This window comes from Peromyscus maniculatus, chromosome 14 (genome assembly GCF_049852395.1).
Source record: "Peromyscus maniculatus bairdii isolate BWxNUB_F1_BW_parent chromosome 14, HU_Pman_BW_mat_3.1, whole genome shotgun sequence".
NCBI lineage: Eukaryota > Metazoa > Chordata > Mammalia > Rodentia > Cricetidae > Peromyscus > Peromyscus maniculatus.
Genome location: NC_134865.1, coordinates 48,016,540 through 48,029,578, shown reverse-complemented (window position 1 = coordinate 48,029,578; position 13,039 = coordinate 48,016,540).

Sequence of the window (13,039 nt, the reverse complement as noted above, 5' to 3'; positions counted from 1 at the left end):
TAAAAGAAATAATTTTGCTTTTTGTTTTCCCTGAGACAGGGCTTCTCAGTGTAGCCTTGGCTGCCCTGGAAATCATACTGTAGACCAGGCTGACCTTGAACTCACAGAGATCCACCTACCTCTGCCACCTGAGTGCTGGGACTCAAGACCATGTGCTACCACCACCCAGAAAAGAAATAGTCCTTATTGGCAACCTTCACGGCAAATGTTAGTTGGTCGGGAATCGTTGATTCTCCGTGGTGGTGGGCTTCAACTGAACTCCAGAGTTGGGGGGTCACCTTACCCTCCTCATGTCCTTACCTTCCCTGTCATTCTGTCCTGCCTCAAAATGACTCACCAAAAAGAACCTCCTAGCCAGTGGGCAAAGACATGTCCACACAAACCTGACGGCCTGAGACTGAGGCCCAGAGTCATAAATAGTTCAAAGAAAAGGAGGGTCAAGGGCCTGACCTGAAGATCAAAAGTGCTTTTGTGGACAGACCAGCCACCCTCCCAGCCACGGAGGTCTGTAACTTACCTCCGTTTTAGTTTCTCTGTATTGCAAAAGAAATTCGGAGCCAGTAGAAAGAAAATTGGTTTTACTTATAGTTTAGGCTGCACTGGGGAGATAAAAACCTTACGTTTTGCCAGGCGGTGGTGGCGCACGCCTTTAATCCCAGCACTTGGGAGGCAGAGCCAGGCGGATCTCTGTGAGTTCGAGACCAGCCTGGTCTCCAAAGTGAGTTCCAGGAAAGGTGCAAAGCTACACAGAGAAACCCTGTCTCAAAAAAAAAACCAAAAACAAACCAAAAAACAAAAAACAAAAAACAAAAAAAAAAAAAAAAAACCTTACGTTTTGAGTCTTTCTAGAAGAAACAAAATGCTTCTGTTGTTGTTCTAGAAACAAAGTGAAATGAAGCTGGGGCTGAGGACTGAACTCGGAGGCGGGCACGGAGACTCCAGCTGTGAGATCAGCTGTCCGGATCTCTTCAGAGTTCAGCCCATTCTCTCCTCCAGCTTGGGATTCCTAGGACGATTTTAACTCTCTAGGGTCCATTGTTTGCCCAGTTTCAGCCATTCTTCCATAGACTCTGGATTTTTCTTTATCTTCTGGACACACAAAACTGTACCACAAAATCCTCTCTGATTTCCTTTGGAATGCTGGCATTCCGATAAATAATAATAATAATAATAATAATAATAATAAAACCTAATGACAGGGTTTCTTTTCCTTTTTTGAGGCAGGGTCTCACCATGTAGTCTTGGTTGGCCTGGTACTCACTATGTAAAACAGTCTGGCCTTGAACTCACAGAGATCCCCCTGTCTCTGTGCTAGGTTATAGGAGGGCCCCACTGTGCCTGGGTCTTAGAGGTCCTTCCTCCTCCCCAATTTTTCTTTCTCTTCCTCCTCATCTTTCTCTTCCTCCTTCCATCTTTTTCCTCTTTCTCCTTATTGCCCTCCCTCCACCCTCCCACACACACAGAATCTCATTTGGTCCAGCCTGGCCTCAAACTCTAAATCTTTCTACCTCCTGAGTGGTGAACCTCAGGCAAACATCATCACATATCCTGCTGATGGAGTGCTTCTGTCAGGTGGAAGGGAAGGGGGGAGGGAGAGAGAGCGAAGAGAGAACAGGGAGGAGGGAGGGACTAAGGGGAGGAGGCTCTCTCTCCCTGGGCTAAATAGATTACTTTCTTAGTCTAACATGTTTATTTTTCAGGTGCAACAGCGACACCTAGTGGAGAAGATAGCTCAATGTTACCAAACAGATGACGTCAACATTTTGTATTTGTCAATTAGAAAAAAAAAAAAAAAAAAGCCCCCTTAATAACTTTGTGTTTTTCCTAAATACAAGCTACCTTAGGAAGAGTGTCCAAACTTACACTAGAAATGCTCCTGCAACTGTGCGTGCAGGATCTAGGTGGAGTTGTTCAGCTGGGCTTCGGGGTGATACCCGGCATTCATTTAGACAAACAATGAAACTTGTTCTCAGCCTCCTTTCTTCCCTCTACCAAGCCTCTGGTGAAGTGTGAGTGGGTTTGGGATATTTGTTTGCACTGTAGAGACACGTCTTACAGCATAGCTCTGCCTGATCGGTATGCAGCCCAGGCTAGCCTTGAACTCATGTCAGTTCTCCCTCAGCCGCCTGAACTTTGTGATTACTTTGATTAAGTGTTTTTGACAGTAACAGTACACACAATGGGTGGTCTCTAATTAGACTCCTTAAAGATTCTTGGATATAATAGTAAAATAAAGCTGGAGAGATGGCTCAGAGGTTAAGAGCACTGGCTGTTCTTCCAGAGGTCATGAGTTCAATTCCCAGCAACCACATGGTGGCTCACAACCATCCATAATGATATCTGGTGCCCTCTTCTGACATGCAGGTGTATATGCAGACAGAACACTGTATACATAATAAATAAATAAATCTTAAAAAAAAAATAGTAAAATAAAATCACCTAGAGCCCTGGTTGAGTTCCCAGTGGGTGGAGATGAAAGCAGATTCCTAGGTAACATATGCAAGAGGAAGAAGAGGTCACTGGACCAACAAACAAACAAAGCCCTTGAGTACTTCTGAATGGTTCTTTGTTCTCTTTCAAGCTCAGTCCTGCTCAGAAGTCCCAGGGAATTACCCCACCCTTCTGTCAAAGAATGGCTCGTTCCGATATCTGAAGGAACCCCAATGACTAAGGAAGGCTCCTGTGTGTTCAGAAGTGCTGGGGCCTGGAACCTGGGACCTTGTGCAGCCCTAAGCAAGCACTTTATCCATGGAGCCACACCCCAGTCCTGGTTTGTCGTTCTTGAGACAGGTTCTCAACATGTAGTACATGCTGCTCTCAACCCCTTGATCGCCCAGCCTCAGCCTCCTGAGTGCTGGGATGACAGAAAGGCATTTCCCGAAAGAATGAGAGAGAGAGAGAGAGAGAGAGAGAGAGAGAGAGAGAGAGAGAGAGAGAGACTGAGAGAGGCTGAGAGACTTTCCCAAGGCTAGAGGGTGTTACTTGTATAGCATAGATAGAAGAACGGAGCCATGATTGTTTTCCAAGCACAACACAAGCAACAGCTAGCATCGGGGTCCACCTTGCAGGCCATCAGCCATGTGCATCCCAGAATAGCTGACCTCGGCCCAACACATCTGTCATGGACCACACCATACTGCAATATAGAAAGCTGAACACCCCAATCGTAAAACACTGGGCACCCCAGATTGTACAAGGGATACTTCATTAGGTTACCAAAGAGATGAATTGTCTCTTGAGGCAATTCCAAGCACCCACGTGGTAGCTCACAGCCATCCATGATTCTAGTTCCAGGGGATCGGGACCCTCTTATGACTTCCGTGGGCACTAGGCATGCACATAACATACATACATACAAGAAGTACAAAACACTTGTACACATAAAAACATACACAAAGCCGGGCGGTCGTGGCACACACTCCTTTAATCCCAGCACTTGTGAGGCAGAGCCAGGCAGATCTCTGTGAGTTCCAGGCCAGCCTGGTCTACAGAACGAGATCTAGGACAGGCACCAAAACTACACAGAGAAACCTTGTTTCGAAACACCTCTTCCCCCAAAATACACAAAAATAAATAATTTTTAAAATATTTAAAAATGTTTTTTAATAAATATCTGTTTCCTGCATACTCTAACAGGGCCCCAGACCTTAGCACAACTGACTCCATGATAGGAGTGCCATTCAGGATGGAAAACTCACCGTGTAGACGGCATCACCTGCCAAAAATGAAAACAATAAACTTAATCCATCAAAGTCCATGGTTCTGGGAAAGTCTCAAAATGTACTAACCTTGCTTTTTGGCTTCTGTAGTTCTGCTTCTGGCTAATTGTTTTTGTTAACTGAAGTATATCAATTCTGAACATGGTTTTTGTGCTTGAAAGGTCACCCTGAGAAAGGCTCAGGGCTGCACTGAGATCTGGAACATGGCTAAATAAGACTTTCTATTGGCTTAAACCCATGTCTGAGCAGTCTTCCCTGGTGGGTACCCCACAACACTGGGAACTCCATGTGCGCAGACCTTGGGCTCTGGGAGGGGTTGTTTCGCATCTTATGGGTGATGCCTGCATCCACCAGACTCATCTGGGCAAGGGACAATATCTTGCTCCCAGCTGCCTTTACTGCCTACCTATTTCTGGTTAAAATGTGGCTAGAGTTGTTTTTTTTGTTTGTTTGTTTATTTGTTTTTATTGTTTTTGGTTTTTTGTTTAAGGGATTATTTTGTTTGTTTTTGTTACACTATAGATACACTTTAACTCAGGCTAGATGGGAGTTCACTATGCAGATCCTAATTAATAATCCTCCAGCCTCAGCCTTTCAGTTTCATGAAGTGTCTTCACAGCAATGATAGAGGCAATGGGCAGAGTCTAATCAAACTCTTTAATGAGATAATAGTGAAATAATATTTAGTAGGGCCAAAGTTTGAATTTAGAATGGGAGAAGAGGATTAAAGTAAGATTCCTAGATAAAGCAGATGAATGGGAAAGAGGAGTTCATTACACTGGTCTGGAGAAAAAAAATGATTAAGAAATACATAAACCATTGAGTAACTCCTAAATTGCGCCTCGTTTTCTTTCAAGCTTAGTCTTGCTTAGGAGTTCTAGGAAGTTGCCCCGCCCTCCTGGGCAGGGCTGCATCTAGCATTTGGAAGGATTCGGGTGCCTAAAAGGGGCTCCCATTTGGGCAGTGGCTGCTGTGGGCCAGGTGACAGAGCCAGGGTTCTCTACACACTAATTCACACCATGTTTTCTATGGAAGTTATTCTTATCTGTTTGTCTGGGCTTCTTGTTGTTTTGTGTAAAGACAGTCTCACTATCTAGGCTTACCTCAAATCTGGTAGTTCTCCTGGCTCCAGCTCCTTCCTGCTGAGATCATAGGCTTGTGCCATCATGTTGGGCTAGGTGAGAATTTCTCATGTGTAGACAGTCCACATTTTCTTTCGCTCATTTGTTTTGTTTTGTTTTTCAAGACAGGGTTTCTCTGTGTAGCTCTGTCTGCTCTGGAACTCGTTCTGTAGATCAGGCTGGTCTCCAGCTCAGAGATTTGCCTGCCTCTGCCTCCCGAGTGCTGGGATTAAAGGTGTGCGCTGCCACCACCGCCTGGCTGTAATGTATTTACCTTAGTTGTTCTAGTATTAATAAAAAGCAGAGAGTCAGAAATTGAGATTAAAAACCCAATAAATCTGAAGAACAGCAGAGGAACGATCCGCTGAGCCTACTTACTCTCCACATTTCCCAGATGAAAAAGCCCAAGAAATCTCCCCAAGCCCCTCCTTATTTCTTCCTGTCCCTCATCTGACTTCTCAGTCCTCCAACATCTCTATGGCTAATTCCAGTCAGCCAGTTGCTGACTCTGCCCTTTGATTCAAGGTTAAATTGTATGGCACAGGGGAACGGCAGTGCAAACAATCCTCCCACAAGATTATTTCCTTGCTTCTTTGAGATGAAGAAGGTCTCACTGAAGCACAGCATTATGATTTGAATATAAACTGTCCCCTGTAGGCACATACAAGCACACAAAAATGCATACATGCAAGCACACACATTCACTACACACATACATACACGAGCATACAGAAACTATATGATTACTTCAGTAGATACAAAAAAAAAAAGTATTTGATAAAATTCAATACTTTTGCCAAGCATAGTCAAGCCTATGATCCCAGCATTCAGGGGATAGAGGCAGGAGGATTGCTACAAGCTTAGTGTTTGCTGCAGGTTTCTATGATAAGTTATAGACCAGCTAGTGCTACACAGAAATCTGTCTCAAAAGAACCATGACTGCCAGCCATCATCTGTATATGAGTGATTGGGAAGGCATCAGGTAAAGACTCCGTCACCGTCTACATCCTTAGCCATGTGACATCTCTTTATGAAGAAAACTCTGGACAAACTAGATAGAGAGGAAGTGGAAGAATAAAGGCCTTACATAGATAGTGTGAAGCTAACAAGCTCTAGAATGGAGACACCAAGCACTCTTTCTCTAGGATCTGGACAAAAAAAGGATGCCTACTGCCTTGCCTAGTTTTTATTGTCAACTTGACACAGCCTGGAGTCACATGGGAATAAGGAATCTCCATGGAGAATGGCCTGTGGGCAAATCTGCAGGTTGTTTCGATGGGTGATTAATGAGGGTAAGCTCTGCCCACTGTGGGCAGCACCATCCCTAGGCAGAAAAGCTAGCAGAGCATGAGCTAGAAAGCTAGAGAGGGGAGGAGAGAGAGAGAGAGAACCAGTAAGCAGCCATGGCTTCTGCTTGAGTTTCTTTCCTGACTTTCTGCATCGGTAGACTGTGACATGGAAACAAAACCTTCACACATGTATCTTGGCATGTTTGTGCTCACACACGTCACACTCTCTTTATATATATATATACTTAAATAAATATGAGTATATTTGAGTATAAATAAGTATATACATATATTAAGTATATATGAGTATAAATAAGTATATATACAGATATACTTAAAATAAGTGAGTATTGTGTACATAGAGAAGCTACTTGGGAATCTATGATCTTGCAATCCAAGAAAAAAAATGAATAAAAGGATAGTAAAATATACATGATATAAAAGAACAGGGGCCGGGCGGTGGTGGCGCACGCCTTTAATCCCAGCACTCGGGAGGCAGAGGCAGGTGGATCTTTGTGAGTTCGAGGCCAGCCTGGGCTACCAAGTAAGTTCCAGGAAAGGCGCAAAGCTACACAGAGAAACCCCGTCTCGAAAAAACCAAAAAAAAAAAAAAAAAAAAAGAACAGGGAAGAATATAGGTTAAGTAGAGATGGGAACATGGAGTGGAAGTGGGTTGACCAAAACCAAGCATGTTCAGCTGAGCAGTGGTGGTGCACACCTTTAATCCCAGCACTGGGGAGGCAGAGGCAGGTAGATCTCTGGGTTCAAGGCCAGCCTGGTCAACAGAGTGAGTTCTAGGACAGCCAGGACTATACAGAGAAACCCTGTCTTGAAAAACCAAACCAATAAATAAATAAATAAATAAATAAATAAATATGTTCAAAAAGGCCTTATGAAATCTCTCTAGTTTCTGAGTGATTATTTGAGAAACAGCTGCTGGGACAGGAAAACTCTCCTCCAAGAGCTGGGATTAAAGTCGAGGTCTATCATGCACACAGCATGTTATATTAATTTGATACTTACATATGGTGATATTTTATTTGTACTAAAATGTGATTTGTATGTTAATAAATAAAGTTGCCTGGGGTCAGAGCTATTAGCAAGCCATAGCAAAAGCTGGGTAGTGGTGGTGCATGCCTTTAATTAACTAATTAAATTAGTTAATGCTAATTTAAATTATAATTTTAAAATGCTAATGCTAATTAAAATTATAATTTTAAAAAAGTGTGTGTGTGTGTGTGTGTGTGTTCACATGCATACATGTGCATGCACTTGTGGAAATCAAATGACAACTTACAGGAATCAATTTTCTCCTGCCGTCCACCACGTGGGTTCAGGTGATCAAACTCAGGCTGTCGTGTGTCTTACTTGCTGGGCCCTCTCAATGGTCCAACCAAAGAATAAATTTAAGCCAAGATTCCTACAAAGGAATAAAAGCTTCCTTCAGTGAACCAGCACAGTGATGCATGCCTTTGAATCAACATTTGAGAAGCAGAGAGTGGGGATCCCATGTGGGGTTCTGTAAAGATTGGGCAAGAGTAAAAGATTTCTGAATGCACAATGACTTAAATTAATTCCAAGTATAATATATAATGAATCTAAGGTTTTCCTGGCAAGTCCCCTATACCCCTATTCCCCATCCTCCACCATATTGCATTGTGTGGCTTCACTGCAGCCTAGCTTCTGAACATACATCTCAACCTCACATTGTGTGAGCCATCACACCATACAACACAACTGAACACAGCCCAAAACACCTTAGCTCAAATTGGAGACTACTGTATGTTATAAATTGCAGTATATATATAAAGTTTTCTGTTGTTATAGAAACAGAATGGTTTATGAAAAACATAGACTTTTACCATTGTTATTTCTCATCATGTAAGTGTAGGTAAATGGTCTTATTAATTAAGAAACAGACAATTGCAGAGTTAAAAGCCAAGAGGTCAGAGCTAGAAACCTTACCCTTCACTGGCGCTGTCCTTCCTCTCAGCAAAGAGACCTACTTCCTGTGTGTCTGTCTTTTTTATAGAGTTTCTGTTCTGCCTTCTCATTGGTTGTAAACCCAACCACATGACCTCCTAGTCACTGCCTGTCTGTACAGACCTCCAGGTCTTCTATGGTTGGTATTGAGATTAAAGGCGTGTGTCTCCAATGCTGGCTGTATCCTTGAACACACAGAGATCCGCCTAGCTCTGCCTACCAAGTGCTGGGATTAAAGGCGTGCACCACCACTGCCCAGCTTTTGCTATGGCTTGCTAATAGCTCTGACCCCAGGGCAACTTTATTTATTAACATACAAATCACATTTTAGTACAAATAAAATATCACCATATGTAAGTATCAAATTAATATAACATGCTGTGTGCATGATGGACCTCGACTTTAATCCCAGCACTTGGAGGAGAGTTTTCCTGTCCCAGCAGCTGTTTCTCAAATAATCACTCAGAAACTTAATATTAATAGTAAATGCTCGGCCAATAGCTCAGGCTTGTTGCTAGCTCTTTTTTTGTGTGGTTACATTCTATTTTTTAAGTGAATGATTACAATAAATACAAGTAAAAAAAAAAAAACAGCATGTTTTCCATATCCCTTACATGATTAAACATTTTATATATTACAGGTAAAAAAACAAGTTGTATCAGAACCCACATACATTCATACCTAAGCAACTTGTTATAGATTAACAGAGTGTAAGCAAGCAAGGTATTTTTCTCAGCCAGTTCTTTTGCTGGCAGGCTGTTGCTAGCTCTTTTTAAAAAATATTTATTTAGCCGGCGATGGTGGCGCACGCCTTTAATCCCAGCACTCAGGAGGCAGAGGCAGGGGGATCTTTGTGAGTTCAAGGCCAGCCTGGTCTACAGAGTGAGATCCAGGAAAGGAGCAAAGCTACACAGAGAAACCCTGTCTGGAAAAAATTAAAAAAAAAATATTTATTTGTTTTTATTTCATTTACATTGGTGTTTTGCCTGCATGTATGTCTGAGGCATCCAATCCCCTGGAACTGGAGCCACAGACAGTTGTGAGCTGCCATGTAGGTGCTAGGAATTGAACCTGGGTCCTTTGGAAGAGCAGTTGGAGCTCTTAAGCACTGAGCCACCTCTCCAACCCCACTAGCTAACTCTAACATTTAAATTAACCCATATTTCTTATCTATGCTTTGCCATGTGACTCACAGCTTGCTACCTCATTTTCTGCTTCCTGGGCGGCTGACTGGTATTTCCTCTGACTCCTCCCTTTTTCTTCCCATCATTCTCCTAGTTTGGTTATCCCACCTATAATTCCTGCCTGGCTGCTGGACAATCGGCTTTTTTATTAAACCAACCTGAGTGGCCAATCTTCACAGTGTACAAAAGGATTATTCCACAGCACAGATGTAGGAGTAACTCTGAATTCAAGGTCAACTTGGTCTACGTAGTGAGTTACAAGACAATCAGCACCACACAGTAAAGACCATGTATCAAAAATGAAACAAAAAAGCCAGGCATGGTGGTATGCAGAGGCAGGCAGATCTCTATATGAGTTCAAAGCTAACCTGGTCTACAACTCGAACTCCAAGATAGCTAGGGCTAAACAGAGAAACCCTGTCTTGAAAAACAAACAAAAAAAAAAAAAAAAAGGAAAAGAAACAAAAGAACAAAAAACCACACTGAAACACTAAATAAAACATTGGATATTGTTGTGCTGAGACAAACAAGCACATACATCTCATTAATATGCAAATGTGCTTTTATCATTAATAAATAGTAAAATTATGTATATACACCAACAGACAAACACACAAATGGCCCCATAGGTCTTGACTCCTTCAGTTTCTCTCACTTGTCACCAGGCAGTAGCAGAGGAAGCCCAGGGCTGAGCTGAGGAGAGGAAGTGCAGGGCTGAGCTGAGCAGAGGAAGCCCGGGGCTGAGCTGAGCAGAGGAAGTCCGGGGCTGAGATGAAGAGAGGAAGCCCAGGGCTGAGCTGAAGAGAGGAAGCCCGGGGTTGAGCTGCAGCCTCCTGGAGAGTTCTTCACAGGGCAAGCTGAGATTTGAACATAGAAGAATTTTAGGAAGAGGCAGTGTAAAGCAAAGGTGCTCTTTACTAAGAAAAGGATCTTGTTTGTTTCGGTTTTTGAGAGGGGCCCAAGGAACCTTGAACTTCTGATCTTCTCCCATCGTCTCCTAAGGTCTGGGATGGCAGGCGAGGCATAGCCATTTGCTCTCAAGCTCTGGGTGGGACCTGGCATGGCCTCTTGACTAGCATGTAAACATCTCATGCTTGCACTGCTAATCAGGTTTCTGAATGATCTGAGATAAGAGAGTCCAGGGTGGGGTGAGGGTGAGCTCTGCCACCAAAGCACCCACACGTTTGTCAAGGTTTTGGTTTAGGGTTTTCTCTGTTGTTTGGCTACAAAAGTGCATGGAACCTCTTTAATGATGGGATTGCTATCCAGGGAAAGTTGAATCTGTGTTCCAGGACCAAGGTCACTCATATTTAGCTCAGAATAAGCTGCTTCCTTGTTTCCTCTAAGGCAGCATTCTACACTTGATCTTAGTCAAAGGCAGAGAAGTGATCAGCAAGATTCTCAAGTAAACAGTGTTGTTCTGCCATGTGCATGACTGTGAAAATCAAAACAAACATGTTAGTGATTATTGTAGAATTAAGCTTCTTTCAATTCTTTTTTTTCTTCATACACATTTGTTACTTTGTATATATTTATAATTGTTATATCTTCCAAATGAATCAACTATTTTATCATTATTAAAATATCTCTTGGGTTGAATCTCTCTCTCTCCCTCTCCCTCTCCCTCCCTCTCTCTCTTTAGACAGAGTCCTGCTATGTACCCCTGTCTGGTCTGGAACTTAGAATAATTCTCCTACCTCTGCCTCTTGAGAGGGGGAATAATAGGTTTTATGGCATCATACCACTTAGCTACTAATAAGGAAGGTATTAGATGTTTTAAGGTGTGTGGCACCACACCTGTCCATATTTATTTTTAAATTATGACTATGTCCTTAAATGGGTATATACAAGTACATACAGTGCCCAAGGAGGTCAGAAAAGGACATGGAATCCTCTGGAGCTGGTATTACATGCAGCTGTGAGCCACCACATGTAGGTGCTGAGATAGGAGCTTTTAAGAATAGCAAGTAGGCTCGAGAGATGGCTCAGTAGTTCAGGGTGCTTACTGATCTTGCAGAGGTCCCAGGTTCAATTCCCATATGGTAGCTAACAACCATCTATAACTTGATTTCCAAGAGGATCTGGCACCCTCTGTAGATGAATTCTTCTGTCTGCCTGCCAGCCCAAATAACCATGTAGAGACTTATTATTAATTATAAAAGCTCAGCCATAGCTTAGGCTCATTACTAACTAGCTCTTCCAACTTAAATTAACCCATTTCTATTGATCCATGTGCTGTCCTGAGGCTCATTTGCCTCATTTACATACTGCCCATCCTGCTAGCTTTGTGTCTCATGGCGTTTTCTTGTCACTCTGCCCTTCTTCCCAGGATCCTCTCTGCCCCCAAAATCCTGCCTAGCTATTGGCTGTTCAGCTTTTTATTAAACCAATCCAGGTGACACATATTCACAGTGTACAAAAAGATCATTCCACAACAGCCCTCTTCTGGCCTCAATGGACAGTGATGCATTTGGTTTACAAACATATATGCAGGCTAATAAATAAAAATAATATATAAATAAGCTAAGTGGTGGTGGCACACGCCTTTAATCTCAGCACTCAGGAGGGAAAGACAGGTAGATCTCTATGAGTTCAAGGCCAACCTGGTCTACAGAGTGAGATCCAGGACAGGCACCAAAAAACTACACAGAGAGACCCTGTCTCAAAAAAAAACAAAACAAAACTCAAAAATTTGCTAAAAAAAAAAAAAACAACAACAAAAAAACAGCAAGTACGATCTTCCCAGCCCTCATAAACATATTAATTTTTAATTAATAATATGCTTTAAAAAAATGTTTACTTTGGGTGCAGGTCCTCCAAATATCTACCTAAGAGGACTTTTTATTTTATTTATATATATTTTATAAAATTTGTTTAGTGTGTGTGTGTGTGTGTGTGTGTGTGTGTGTGTGTGTGTGTGTGTGTATGTGTGTAAGTTTATGCGCACCAGGTCTGTGCTGGAGCCAGAGAGGTCAGAAGAGGACCTTGGGTCCCCTGGACCTGGAGTTACAGGTGATTATGAACCACTGTGTGGATGCTGGGAACCAACTCTGGATCCTCTGCAAGAGCAACAAGAGCTTCTGTAACCACTGAATCACTTCTTCTTCAGCACCTGAAGGATAATTTTAAATAAAGTTCTTGGCGGCATAAATAATAAATGGTGGGTAGTAAAATTATTCCAAGTGCTGACGAAACTGTGGTATCTTGGAGGTAGACACACAAGATAGTCTTTCTTTTTTTTTTTTTTTTTTTTTTTTTTTGGTTTTTCGAGACAGGGTTTCTCTGTGTAGCTTTGCGCCTTTCCTGGAACTCACTTGGTAGCCCAGGCTGGCCTCGAACTCACAGAGATCCGCCTGCCTCTGCCTCCCAAGTGCTGGGATTAAAGGCGTGCGCCACCACCGCCCGGCCGATAGTCATTCTTTGAATAAGTGATTCAGCCAGCTTGTTAGTCAGACTTGAAGATTAATTAATTTAATTAGATGAAATCCTGACCAGGGCGCGATGGCTCAGTCTGTAATCCCAATATCTAGGGAGTCTGAGGCGTGTGTTAAAAACAGGAGAGAGTCCCATACGGGCCATGATCTAGGAATTTGGACAGATCGAGGAGGTGGAGAAATGACTCAATCAATGGTTGGTTTCCAAGCCTGGAGACTGGAGTTCCACTACCAGAATCCACATTTTAAAAAAAACGTGGCCGGGAGGTGGTGGCACACCCGGGAGGCAGAGGCAGGGGGATCTCTGTG